Source organism: Pimephales promelas, chromosome 4, assembly GCF_988280905.1.
Source record: "Pimephales promelas chromosome 4, fPimPro1.hap1.1, whole genome shotgun sequence".
Taxonomy (NCBI): domain Eukaryota; kingdom Metazoa; phylum Chordata; class Actinopteri; order Cypriniformes; family Leuciscidae; genus Pimephales; species Pimephales promelas.
Window position 1 is genome coordinate 25,990,541 of NC_142772.1, and position 13,860 is coordinate 26,004,400.

The following is a 13,860-nucleotide window of genomic DNA, read 5'->3' on the forward strand; positions in this document are numbered from 1 at the left end:
GAAAGACACCATCCTGCGTCATTAACGTTGTATTATTGTGTGGTGAAGCACACTGCTGAGCACTTCCCCTCAGCTGCCTGAGGCTTTGTGGATGGAAAAAAATGACTTTTCTACTGGTCTAGGATCAGCCATTATAACCTTAATAATTGAGCTTCAAGCTCAAGATTTCTATATTTCATTATTCATGTGCACATAATGGCTTTTTCATTTCAGAAAGCCTTGTGACCCTGAAATGATTTCCGAGCACGTTGAATGCTAGTCTGAACCAGTGTTTTCTTATTTCTAAATGGGAAAGATGAGAATAATTATTCTTGATCGCCATACAGTTCTGCCTATGAATCACGCAATGCCTTAGTAATGATAATCGTGATGATGATTTTCTGAGAGGATGTGCGTCCAGTTTAAAAGCATAAATATCATTATTCATTCTATCAAAAACTGTTTTAAAACTGCAGTGGTGTCGCTGGCCGCATTAAGGACCACACATTGAGTGTTCAAAATGTATGACTTTTAGCAAGTGGAACCAGAAAAGAAGGGAAGGAGGGAAAATGTGGTTCCTTCCTGTTAGAAACCTAAGTTGCAATGTAACAGATTTGCATAATGTCAGCCTATGGTCTTCATTGGCTGATAACGAACAACACCTATTTTGACCCGCCTTCAAAAACTATAGTTTTAGCTGAGGCCTGGAAGAGTTTGATTCTTATTGTTGACATGTCGAGAAGACACTGTTTTCAGCACTGCGAAACTGCTTTGTATGCACTTGGGATGATCGAGGACTTGATTTTATGGAATTGGAAATTGTATGGAAAAATCTACGCCATCATTCGTATCACTGTGTGTCAGGCATTTCATTTCCGACACACACTATAAGTGGTAGACCAATCACAACAAACTGGGCCATCTGACCAATCAGAACAGAGAGGCTCTCAGAAAGGAGGGGTTTAGAGATTGAATCTTTGAACAAACTGTTTTCAAAAATTAAAGTGGTATCATACCTATTGTTGAAGACCTCCAATTCAAAATAAGAACATTTAAAATAGCGTAAGTGGGCACTTAAAAACAATATTGGCTGATGACTGATATGATACATATATTGTGCATCCTGGCCTGCCTAAGAACAACTTGACATAATGAACATGAAATAATCTCGTGTGAAGACGTTGGTGTAAGCCTTAAAAGAAGTAACATGAGTCTGTTCAGGATCGAATGGAATTACTGAAGATAGACATAGAGTGTTTTACAGTAATTCAGTCTGAGGGTAACTTCCCGCATGGTATTAATATCATTCCTCCGATCCTAAGCTGGTTTAGGTGTCAGCATACAGGACATGTAGCAGGAGTGTGCAGATGAGAAGTGAAAAATGTGATGGGGAGAGCATTTTAAATGTCAAGTGACTGATGGGCTCCACTGTTGTAACTGAGCTATTTCCATGGTGCAGCGTGTATGGAGGGTGTCAGGTATAATCGAAAGCATATGGAATGTACATAAAGATATATGGCAAGCTGAAAGTTTGATGCGTGGAGGCGTTGGCATGTGGGAACAGAAATGACGTGAGAAATATTTGACAGGGCTTGTGTGGGATGGAGTCAGAGATCTATCTATCTATCTATCTATCTATCTATCTATCTATCTATCTATCTATCTATCTATCTATCTATCTATCTATCTATCTATCTATCTATCTTTCTAGATAGATAGATAGATAGATAGATAGATAGATAGATAGATAGATAGATAGATAGATAGATAGATAGATAGATAGATAGATCTTTGTTTCTATCAATCATCTCTTTCTGTGATAAGAATATTATTTTTAGAAACAGCATGAATTATTATTGGAGTAGGCTATGAGCTGGCCTGGGACAGAAAGATTTAATTATTAATATCGGGGTGTATAAAAGTGGACATTTAAAAGAGTGAAATTTACTGCATGTTAAAGGGGTGGGGTAAAGAATATAGGGGAGATGAAAAATGTATTAGGATCAGGTTGCTATGTTTAGGCTTGTCTGTCAAAAAAAACAAACAGATTTGATAGTTTTTCTTGTCCTCTAATGTGGATCCTTCGTTTTAACACACAAGAAATGTGATACTTTACACCTAATGAGTTGTGTTTATATACGGAGATTGTATATTAGACCGGTAGGTGACGATATATGCACACTCTGCTTGCGCTTCAGCAATAATTGACAACAGAAGAAGAATTGGCTTCCGGCAAAATGGCGAACGGAGTGCGATTGTTATGTTGTGTTCTAGTAAATGTAAAATTATATTTATTTCCCACAGCTATTTTCTCACCTGTAGGACGTTTAAGTAGGCTACAGTAGATGCGTTCCGTTCGAAGCCCCGACGGGTTTTTTCCAGATTTAAAATCTTTGAAATAGCATGGATTATTTGTTAAAAGCCTAACGTATTTTTTACAGTCTATGAGCCTAACTTTACCTGTCGAGTCCGGGAATGTATGAGGCAACTGTCAAATTGCAACTGTCTCAAAAAAACAAACAAACAAAAAAAAAAACATCCATAATTAAATTTGCTAACAAATAACAAATCTGACGGGTTTACAACCGTCTGGCTGCAGGAGCGTTTGTTCTGATATATTTACTTTCCTTTTTTCTAGTGGGAAAATGCAGTTGTTGTCTACCAAAATGTTTTGCTAAGAATTTTTTTTTTTTTTTTTTTTTTTGCATAAGATTGTAACAAATTGACACCAGTGGGCATATTTTTATGTTATATGCTCTGGTTATACTATTGTACCACAAGGGTAAACTTACTAAGTAAGTGAGAATATGCAAGAATAAAAACTGTTATGAAAAGGTGATTGTGTTTAGCAAAGCATGAACTGAGTGTTTGGTGTCTTCTACCCTTAACTTATATTTACTTATATATACTTACCCTTATTTATCATTGATAACCATCAAGGTAATTCTTTTAGTTAGGCTAATGAAATGGGGTAATCCTTCTTCAGACAATATGATTATTGACTTGTCATGTTTTTCAAGCTATTATTTCTGATAGAGCTAAAGATTGTGTAACTGGATGAACTATAATTAATAAAATAAATTTAGTCACTTTTCTGTCTCCGAGAGTAATTAAAAAAGATAAGAATAATCTCACAAATGACATTCACCAAGCTGACTATCGTGATTTTATTTGCAAGTTATCTAGAAAGACGTGCTAAAACAATACTCAGATGTGAAGTTAGAATAAACAAGTCATACTCAGACTCAGGGAAGATTTGTGGGATTGGCTGGAGACAAAACCTGCCTTTTGCAGAAATCATATTTGGGCTAATAATGCTGACAGCAGAAATTTTGTAAATGCAACATTTACATTTGTGTGCGAATGTAATTGGTTTTGCCCCTGTGTTGTTTTAAATTGCATTCAATTTTATCCATGTAAGAAAGAAAATGTTTGGACCACAGCCATTGTCTGTGACGCGAGCGCTGTAGCGCATGCGCCGGAAGTTGCTGCCGCAGACAGCTACACTGATTCGGCAACGCAGACCAACAACACTAGAAAAAAAAAAATCAAAACACCGAATCCAAATAATGCAAATCCAATACGATGTTCTGCGCAATGTATAACGCTATGATCCACGGAGAGTAAGTACAACATTTGAATGATAACTGTACTGATTTTTGTGCACGGCTGCTTTGGCTAGCCTATCCATCTATTCCATCAGGCTTATGGAGCAACAAAGGAGTCAGCTCTCTATTTCATTTAGTGGGGAAGAGATGGTTAACAAGCATTTGGCCTTCTAATGTAGGCCAACACGGGATTGACGTCAGTGCTTTAAAAAACAATAGTTAAATACACCGAATTTAAAATCCGCTAAATGTGAGTTGCATTTATTTCAATGTTAATTTGGGGCTACTGCATGGTGAATCCTCATGAAAGAATGGATATTTAGCTGCAGTTCTTGTAACTGTGATGTGTTGTATTTCCTCACAAATGGCTCGCAATGTTCTTTTTTTCTCAGGAAATTTTCATCTAAAGCAAAGGCGCTGCATTTTTATGGATAGGCTACTTGGTGTTGTTTCAGGGCCTTTTAGAAGGCAGACTGCAGACTTCGCATTTGATCCTCTCGGGGGGAAAATTATATAAATGTATGTCCGTGACCTTTGCTGAATATCAAAGGCGTTGTCTCGAAATGTCACCGGGGATTTCTCCGCCGAGAAGCAGTGCGGTATTTGAAGCTGTGGGTTTTGACAGCCGACAGCAGATTGGCTGGTGGGTGGAAAGTTATAAAGCCGCATATCATTAGATGGCTTATTATGGTTTGTGGGGAATTGACTGCGATCCACATGCACATACATGCACGGGTTTTGTGAACGACGCTTGGCCATTTGGATAGCAATGTACACTTGCTCTGTCATAAATCAGTTGTAGTCTAGCCAGATGAAGTCGTTATAAAGCCTTTGAGTGTAAAGAAATTACATGACTTCATAGGGAACCTATGCAGCAAGTAGCTATAGCCGTTGCTTCATTAAAATTAAACTGAATGCTGAATTTTACGAAATGCACCTGCTTCATTTTAATAGCCTACTAACGATTGTGTTTGCCTTGAATAGTGCTTTCTGTACATGTAAACCCCCATGCAACCATCTTCTTAAAGTCTGCACCAAGATGTTTATGAATTAATACGCAATGTTTTGGGCTTGTAGATATCTGCTGTTTCAGATGAAAGGGGTCGGCAAGGTAACAAAGGATTGACGTCATGCATCGCATCCGCCCGCATGACTTCCAACTCGATATCCCGCCTCTTTTATTTAATGATTGGTCGAAAGCGCTGCTAGACGCGTCCTAGTCTAACCGAGAGCCAATCGGAAGAAGGCTTCCGTGCTGATGTAAAATAGTGGGGCGGGGCTAGTTGGCGGAGAAACCAGTGCGATAGACGCTAACGTTACTGCTCAATCTGAATCTGGTGTTGGTGTCTCTCCGGCTGCCCGTATTGAATTAGCCACTTTCTGTCGCGGACCAGAGGATCTTTAACCATGCATTTCGGTCTTGTGGATTGGTGCTAAATGATTTCGTCGAATGTCATCCGTAAATAACTGGATCCCGGGGTAAGATTGAAGCTTATGTGTTGCCGTAATTTATTCTTGAGCATATGTTGTGATCTCCGACCGTGTTGCGTGTTTTCATCAGAGGATTTAATGCAGTCAGCAGACACTTGGCAGCACTGAGCTTTTCCCATCTGTGTAACTGGCAAACAACATGATTCACTGGCATTCCCTGGCCCTGCAGTGCATGCTCAGTAAATTATTATAGCACGCAAAAGTTAAGCTTTAACATAATTTGAGGGGGGGAAATAAGTGCAATGTGAAGAGCATCATGGTTAATGTAATTCTGAAACAATTACTGTTGGTTTTTATATCCATGTGGGGTTTTTTGTGTGTGACTGTGTGCGTGTGCGTGTGTGTGCGCGCGCGCCATGGACTCTTTCTAACCATTCCTAAAAGCGCAATTACCTAAGGCTAGATAGTGTTTATTTGATTTACGGCTCCGGTATCTTGTGCTCACTCAGTTAAACCCAGAGCTTGACATTAGTTACCAACTGAGTGCAGTTTTATATCATTGCGCTGTCTTCTGTCTGCCCTACATTTTCCAAAGGCTGGATAATTAAATTTCAGACTCATATTTCCAGAGAAACACGGTCTCCTATTCTCAGTACAATTATCGAGCGTGGTGAAGGATCATTTTGACATCTGGGTGTAACGTTTCTCTTCTATCAGGAGCCATTATGTGATTTGGCTAAATGAATGGATCAGGGAGGCAGTGCTTTCCAAAATGCATGCATGCCTACTCATACATAAATACATTTTCACTCGTGCATTTGTCCTTTCTGTAGTCCCAAAATTCACAACTGGTTATCAGAGTAACTAGTCTCCATTTGCTGTTATTTCGGTTTGCTTTAATTGATAGGCTGTTCATTTTTAAATGAATTAACTGAATGCATATTATTGTTTGGTGACATGCACAGCTAGCTATCTTGATTTTTCTGCTTTTTTGGGGAAATATTTTCATTGGTGGAGCCGGATAATAAATAAATGTGGTTACTGACATTTTTTTTTATTTGAAAACAATTACTTGTTGTGTGCTGTTGTATAAAAGTATTATCACACTTGTGGTTTAGTACACTTTATACCTACACACAATCCTCAACAATGGTGACAATCAACTAATGTGGAAAAAGTCAGCAAACAGCAAAACAATAATCCTATAACAGTAACCCCATCATGAATGCATGCTGCAGTCAGTGTATGCTGGGAACTGACAGACCCTTAACATTTCTGTAATACTTTTCAATTTGTTGTTCAGACAACTGTTTTTGACTAGCTGGAACGACATCAGGGGGATTATTTTGAATGGGATTTTATGTAGTTTCATGTAATACACAATTCTTGGTATTCATGACTTGAAAGATCCATGCTTATAAGTACAACAATGCTTTTGATAATGCTTAAATGTCAATATAAACCAGTAAGTAACCTTCTAATATCAGTGTGGTCACTCACAATGTTACCAAATCTCCAGGTGCTTAGTTTTGCAACTCATGGCAACCTGCTGATGCATTTGATAATTAACACATTCCTCTATGAGTATGCATGGAGGGCTTATGGCTTCATTCTTCTCTTTAAGTGGTTTATGTTTAATTGGCCTGCCTTGTGCTAACCAAGTGGTAAACAGAGTAGAAACAGGCTTGATTTCCAGTGCTTGCCTCTAATGTTTGCTATTAAGATAGAATCGCTCATTATAGTGGAAATGGCAGACACGGTAACCTGTTTTTTGTGCATACCATAAATGTATCTCATTCCTGAAAGAGGCATGTCTTGTTGCTTTTGTACAGCTGGAGAGGGATGATGAACGGTTTTGATCATGTAATTATCACTAATCATATGTTTTATTAAATAACCTGGTGCTGTGAAAAATTTAAGAATGAGGAAAGTGCCAACAATTTGCAGTCATGTGATGTGAGTTCATATTCTGGCTGTTGATTCTTGTTGGCTCGGTGTCACGTTGTAAATACTGATAGTAATTGCGGAGAGAGACAGACAATCTTGTGATGTTGAAGATCAGTTGAATGAGGTCCAAGTGGACAGATTTCTCAGCTGATGGATGAGCTCTCGCAGCTTGCGAGTCAACAGATGACAAATCACAGCGTAAGTGATGGGAGAGGAACCCAAGTGGCGGCAGTGAAGAAGACGGGGATGATGACAATTTATGGGCTGAGTGTGTTAATCTCAACCTGAATATGGTGATTTGTGTGACACATTGATCTGGTGCTATTATACTATGCACATTATATTACAGCAAGCTTTCGGATATAGAAAGTTTCTGTTTCCCAAGAGCTTATCTGATCGTAATTGTTTTTGCCTATCAAAAGTCCTATTGGTCATTTACATTGTTTTTTTAAACATTGCAAAAATTCCTAAGTTTCCTATTAAAAGCCAAATTAAGTATGTTTGTATTATATAACATCTTTTATTTAAATTCTGGCTTTAAAGAAAGCTTGTCGCTCAAAGCTTGCACATTCAGCCTGTGTGTGTTTGTGGTGTGCATGCACATTTACACAGCTGTTTTCCACTGCACGTCAGCTGGAGAAAAATGCATGTACGCAGGTCTGTGTCTCATCTCTTTCCCCACCTATTGAGAGTGAGAGTTAAACACCCAGCTGTTAATCCAGGCCACACACACTCTTTTTCAGTTCTCAACATCTTTAGTTACACTAGGGCCATAAAGACTCTCTGCCATCTCTCTCATGCCTGGCCTTTATATCGCTTCAAACAGACCAGATTTCTCTTTCCCTGCACCCTAAAGCAAGAAGTAGCTGTGGCCTGACTCATAAAATCCCTTTGAATGAGGGTAAACTGCAGGTCTGAAGAGATCAGCTGAGAAAGAGACTGAGATAAGCCTGTTAGATGAGAGTAAAGAGCCTGATGTCATTGTGGCCAATTGGGCCATGTGCTTTTGGTCTGGGTGGTCTTACAGGGCCTCTGTGATTTGGATGTCTACCGATTCTCTGTGTTGTTAATGGTTGAACTCAGTTTGTTGTGGATAGATAAAGAATGGGAATGTGTGTGAAAGAGATTTGTACAGGGGTTTATGTAACTGTTAATGTGTCCTAGTGTTTGTGAATCATCATACGAGAAGACATGAGAATATCAATCTAATGAAGGAAATTGCTAATTGTCTACTTTTCAAAAAGACTAATCAATATGTGGGAAAATGGCATTGCTCTCTGTTCAGCACTAAAATACAGTCATGCTAGATTTGCAGGGACTGAAGTTTTACCCATGCTGGAACTGATAGCTGAAAACCATCCACAAACCACATTTGGTGTCATGTATTTAAAGTCAGTCAGCATAAAGAGGAAGGTGTGATTTAGTCTTTTCTTCCATATTGTGATGTATAAATTGGTGAAGCGGCTTTTTTCAAACAATAAAAAATGAGTTTGTCCATGGGGAATTGATTGAATCATTGGATTGTTGTTGTTTGCTTGCTGTGATCTGATAAGAGTGACAGGTTGTGTCTCGCGCAGAAAAACACTTCATCTGATTTAATGGTGACTTTAAAAAGTTGTAAACCATTTTGAAGCCGTTTTCCCTGCTAATCAGGCAGCCTGTTTGCAATCGATGTATGCTCGAGTTTAACCAGTTTAACTGCTCTTTTCTCACTTGCATAAACTGAAAATAAGTCCTACATTTTGACATTTACGTTCATTAAAATCAGAGGTTTCCTGCACATAAACACATTTTAAGTTTTTTAATGATAATTATTTGGGCACCTTTGTAGCAGTACTTGTTCAACCAGGAAGATCAGATAACAAATCTGTTAACTGTAAAGGGCATGAGAAAGTCATGAGGTGTGACACTATTCAAACAAAAATGCAGGGCTGTAATGTTGTTGTCATTGTTAGATTAAAAACATTGTCATGTGGCAGTAGGTATGCTGTAGTCATGATTGCTGATTTTTCGCACTGAAACCTATAACTGCATTAACTAATTGTCTAATGACATAATTTAATGTAAGTGATGCCACTGCATGATAAATTCCTCCATAAGAAAATCAACCCTAACTACACAAATAACAGTATTTGCAGTGGTCATTTCTTATTCAGTTTTCAACACAGTATTTTTACACTAATCCCTGATTTATTATGTTTTTAAAGGATTTTTTAAAAAGTTTTTCTGCATACAAAAAGAAAAGAATTGAAGCAACTAGATACCAAAACCATTCATAATCAAAAGATTTAGAAGGCTCATTAGAAGGTCAAGTAAATCAGTATGAGAATGTGATATTTGTCATTTTTATAGAATGTATTGTAATTGGTAACACTAATGTTTGGTGTCCATTCTCACTATTACTATTATGCTTATTGGTTTACATATTACTAGGATGTTGGCTGTTTATTAATACTTATAAAGCCCATATTAATGCTTTTTCTACATCCCTTAAAGGGTTAGTTCACCCAAAAAAATTCTGTCAGTAATTACTCTCCCTCACGTTGTTCCAACCCCATAAGACTTTCGTTTGAGAGCTGTCTCGCTCCTCCATAGGCTTCTTAAAGGGATACTCCACTCAAAAATGAAAATTCTGTCATCATTTTCTCATCCTCAAGTTGTTGCAAACCTGTATGAGTTTCTTTCTTCTGTTGAACACAAAGGAAGATATTTTGAAGAACGATTGGAACTTTGGCACCATTGACTTCCATATTAGAAAAAAAATACTATGGAAGTCAATGGTGCCAAAGTTCCAATCGTTCTTCAGAATATCTTCCTTTGTGTTCAACAGAATAAAGAAACTCATAGGTTTGCAATAAGAATTTAAATTTTTGGGTGGAGTATCCCTTTAAGGAATCGAAACTGGCCGGCCCAAAAGTTATGAAAGACATCGTTAAAATAGTCCGAGTGACTACAGTGGCTCAATCTTAAGTTTATCAAGTGACGAGAATACTTTTTGTGCGCAAAAAACAAACAAAAATAACGACTTTATTTCATTTCATGTGGGCCGTGAGATTTCACGTAGTGCAACTACGCTTCTGTGTTGCACGTCACATGCAGGCTCACTATTGGCCGACGCTGGTCACGTGTGTGATGCGTGTGACGTACAACCTAGAAGCTTCGCGCAGTTTCACTACGTGAAATGTCAAGGCCCACAGATAAGGAAATAAATAGTTGAATAAAGTCGTTATTTTTGTTTGTTTGTTGCTCACAAAAAGTATTCCCGCCGCTTGATAAACATTAGATAGAGTGACTACAGTGGCTCAATTTTAACAATGTCTTTCATAACTTTTGAGCCGGCTAGTTTCGATTTCTTGGTAAGCTTATGGAGGAGTGAACCAGCTCTCAGATTTAATCAAAAATATCTTAATTTGTGTTCCGAAGATGAATGAAACGAAAGACTTGCGGGGTTAGGACTACATGAGGGAGAGTAATTACTAACAGAATTTTCATTTTTGGGTGAACTAACCCTTTAATCCTGCCAATAGCTAAACTTAAGAACTACCTTACTAACTATTAATAAGCAGTAATTTGTAGTTTATTAAGGCAAAACTCATTGCTAATAGTTAGTTACGAGTGAGAATTGTACCCTAATCTAAAGTGTGACCAAATATATGTCACACTATGACACTCTCAGGGTTAAGCCTGGTATAATTTGGAAAAAATGAAGTGGAAAACTCGCTAATCAAATATCTTTCTGAGTAGCAGCAGTATGTGCTATGACAACAGACTATCTTGTTCTCTAGAATTAAAGAGATAATACCGGTAAAGGGAAGTGTTTGCAATGCATGCGTGTGCCTGAGTGATATGGCCAGTATAATGACACCTAGTCTACAGGAGGGATTAGATCTGTATTTTAGGAGGGCGTGTGTGTCTGTGTGTCTCATTCTGTAGAAGAGGAACGTGTTTATCCCCTCTGTCTCTGCATCTGTCTGTAAGTTGAGCAGTAGGGCAGCAGTCATCTGCTCTTATCTGTTTACGGCTCTAGATAAGACCTCTGGAACGGGATATCTGACCCTCCCTTCTGTCTCGGCCCTGCTGCATAAATGAGGGTTTGCTTGGCAAATTGCATATCTGTCCAGTGTAATCTGAAAAGATGCCATTAGCATGGCAGCGCTATCATCCCTTGTTCGGGTGCCAGGACGGCCTCTGCTGCGTGTTGGCACCTCTGAAGTCATGCAACACTGAGCTGTTGTCGTGAAGTGTGATCCAACTGGAGGGGCCATGGGGCAGAATCATGTGATAAAGTCAATTTTGAACTCAGAAGTGCCTCAAAGTGCTGGTGTTTGTTTTTACCTTCTCCTCAGCTAAATGGAGTCCCTGTGATAGTTTCTTTACTGCATATGATTTGTACCCCCCTCTCTCTCTGTAGGGCCCTATGTTAATCCACCCTCAACATCATTATTATTAATATTGGTAAGAATAAACAATTTAAATTAGGGCTGAGTACTGACATTTTAGGATTTGATTCAATGTTCAATTGTAAGGTTACATTTTGATTCAGTTCCTGATTCGATTAAATTCCATTTGATATTATTTATTAATTGGCATGTGCCAATTCTCTTAAAATTCTCTTAAAATTGTGATTTGTATAGGCAACCTACATTTAAATTATGTTCAAAGTTTTTTTTTTTTTAACAATAACATTGTAATAACTTTTTAATTAGCCTACATAATTGTTTCTACTTGTTTTTTTTAAATGTAAACATTTAAAGGGTGGCATTTGTAGAAAGATATCGAATGTAGAGATATACCGATCGACCGGCCAGGAATTTATTTCTGCTATTGTTTTTATTTTCTTATAAATTTAAAATTTTCATTGATTTTTGTTTGTATATGCTATCAATTATTTGTTCAACCAGACTCTAGTACATTTCATTTGTACATAGAGTCTGGCCTCTCTCCATTGAGAAACGTTTACTTCCTTGTTGGCGGGTTCTCTGTTAAAGTTCAAAACTATTGGTTCTGCCCAGAGTCACTCAGGATCTGCCATAGCCAATCGCTAATGTGAGGTCGTGACGTATGTCATGTCATGCTCCGAAATGACTGGAACAAGTCCGAATGATCAGAGGATTATGTTTACAATAAGATGCCTGTCAACGGGAGCTGCAGGTTTTGTTCATTTACATCAACATCATCTGCATCAATAATTATTAATTCGAAAAGTATATTTGACACCAAGGACAGTGATGTATTCATTCAACTGTCGAAACTGTGTCTAATCATTAAAAATATGTGGACGCCGCTGCGGTCATTTCTGATCTGCCGCAAATGCTGTACATTGAATGATCTGTCTCTATCTGCAGTAAAACAACAATTTTTCATATTATGTCTTATTGTTTCTTAATTACCTTAATTCTGGTCTTCAAAGTATGTGTTTGTACATTTTTTATTTATGACATTCAGTTTTTTCCAACAACGAATCGCTTTTCCGAAAACCGAATAGCTTTTCTCACGTCTTTCTCCGCTGCCATTACTGAACTCAAACTGACGCGCTACATCAACGTCATCGTTCTCAGCCACTCCCTCTATTCGCTGATTGGTCCTACAAAATATTGATTTCTGGAAAGTGGAAACCTAAGAATATACAGCAGTCCCAGACGTAGTACTGAAGAAAAATTAAACTGAGCGCAAGTGCGTATGGAGGGCGCAGCCAGGCTAATCAATTAGAGTTCTTTGAAAGAAAATCTGAATCGGCAAAAACTGGTATTGGCTGGTCACACTTACAAAATAATTGGAACTGGCCAAGAGAATTGCAATCGGTGCATCTCTAGTTGAATGACACATACATTTTCATAAATTTGAGGCATTTGAATGTTTTGTGACAGTCATTTTGACAACCTTGCTCATCTTCATCCATCAACCCTTCTTTGCCAATCATGTTGATTTGCATGCACGCAGATAGCCACACTCCTTTAACAAGAGACAGGCAGATTGACACAATTATGGCATATTTTTGCAGTTTTGGACGGGAGCTGTAATCTGTTGTTTTGTTTTTTGTCAGTTTTCCATTTTAATGTCAAGCTGTTTACAGATGCTACGTGGACTGTTGTGTATGTGTGTGTTTCATTTGTGTTCTTTTTTGTATGTGTTATTGAGACAGGGATAATAAATAATAAAGCTACATCGAGATGACGGGATGGTATGATCGTTGATTCCTTCTGGATCAGAGAACAATATGGTGAAACATCAAAAGGTAAATGTCAGGTTACATGGAGCAGGGTGAGTCAGCTGACTATCAGAGAGATACAGAGGCAGGGACGGGAGTGTGTTGTAGATATTTGGCATGTCTGTTTAATTTTAATTTGATCATGCCAGCCTCTGCTCTGCCGCTCATAAAAGCTCTTTGATGAATGTTCTGTGCCACAGACGAGCACTTACTGTCAGCACTTGCCATTGGTTGCTTTTTATCAGAGGCCAGCCCCATTGGCTGTTAAAGATCTACAGCCCCCTCAGGTCAAAATCAGGGCTGTCACACCACTCAAGCCAACTTCTTTTCACAGAAATTTCAAAAGATTCAGGAAAAGAGAGATGAAATCTATGAGTTTGGATTATTATTATTATTTTGGGGGGGATCTTTTGTCTTTTTCCATTTCTTTCTTCATGATAAGAGAGGAAAATGTAGACTCACTTGCCTTAGATTTCTTGTGTTGGCCACTAGGGTTGCATGGTATAATGGTAGAAAAGTACTACAATCATCATTGTGCAAATTTCGATACCTGACCTATATGGCAAATAATGTAAAATAGTTAATTTGTTGCTTATGTGGGATTCACTAAAATGTTTAGTAATGCATTTAACTGAAATGAAATCCATATGGAATACATATTTAGACATTTTCACTTTTTGTATGCTG

At 38.1% G+C, this 13,860-nt stretch overlaps 1 protein-coding gene across 3 annotated transcripts in view; it reads left to right on the forward strand.

Moving 5' to 3' along the window:
• Positions 1 to 3,451: 3,451 nt before the first annotated feature.
• The window catches only part of fam222ba (family with sequence similarity 222 member Ba), a 51,567-nt gene continuing 41,158 nt past the window's right edge, over positions 3,452 to 13,860 (forward strand). Inside the window, exon 1 of one of the 3 annotated variants that reach the window (XM_039650051.2) lies at positions 3,452 to 3,602. The gene's annotated coding sequence lies outside the window, so the exon portion shown is untranslated. Of the gene's footprint in view, positions 3,603 to 4,871; positions 5,067 to 13,860 lie in introns of those variants that run through there. The other 2 variants (XM_089130169.1, XM_039650050.2) reach the window with 2 other exon arrangements.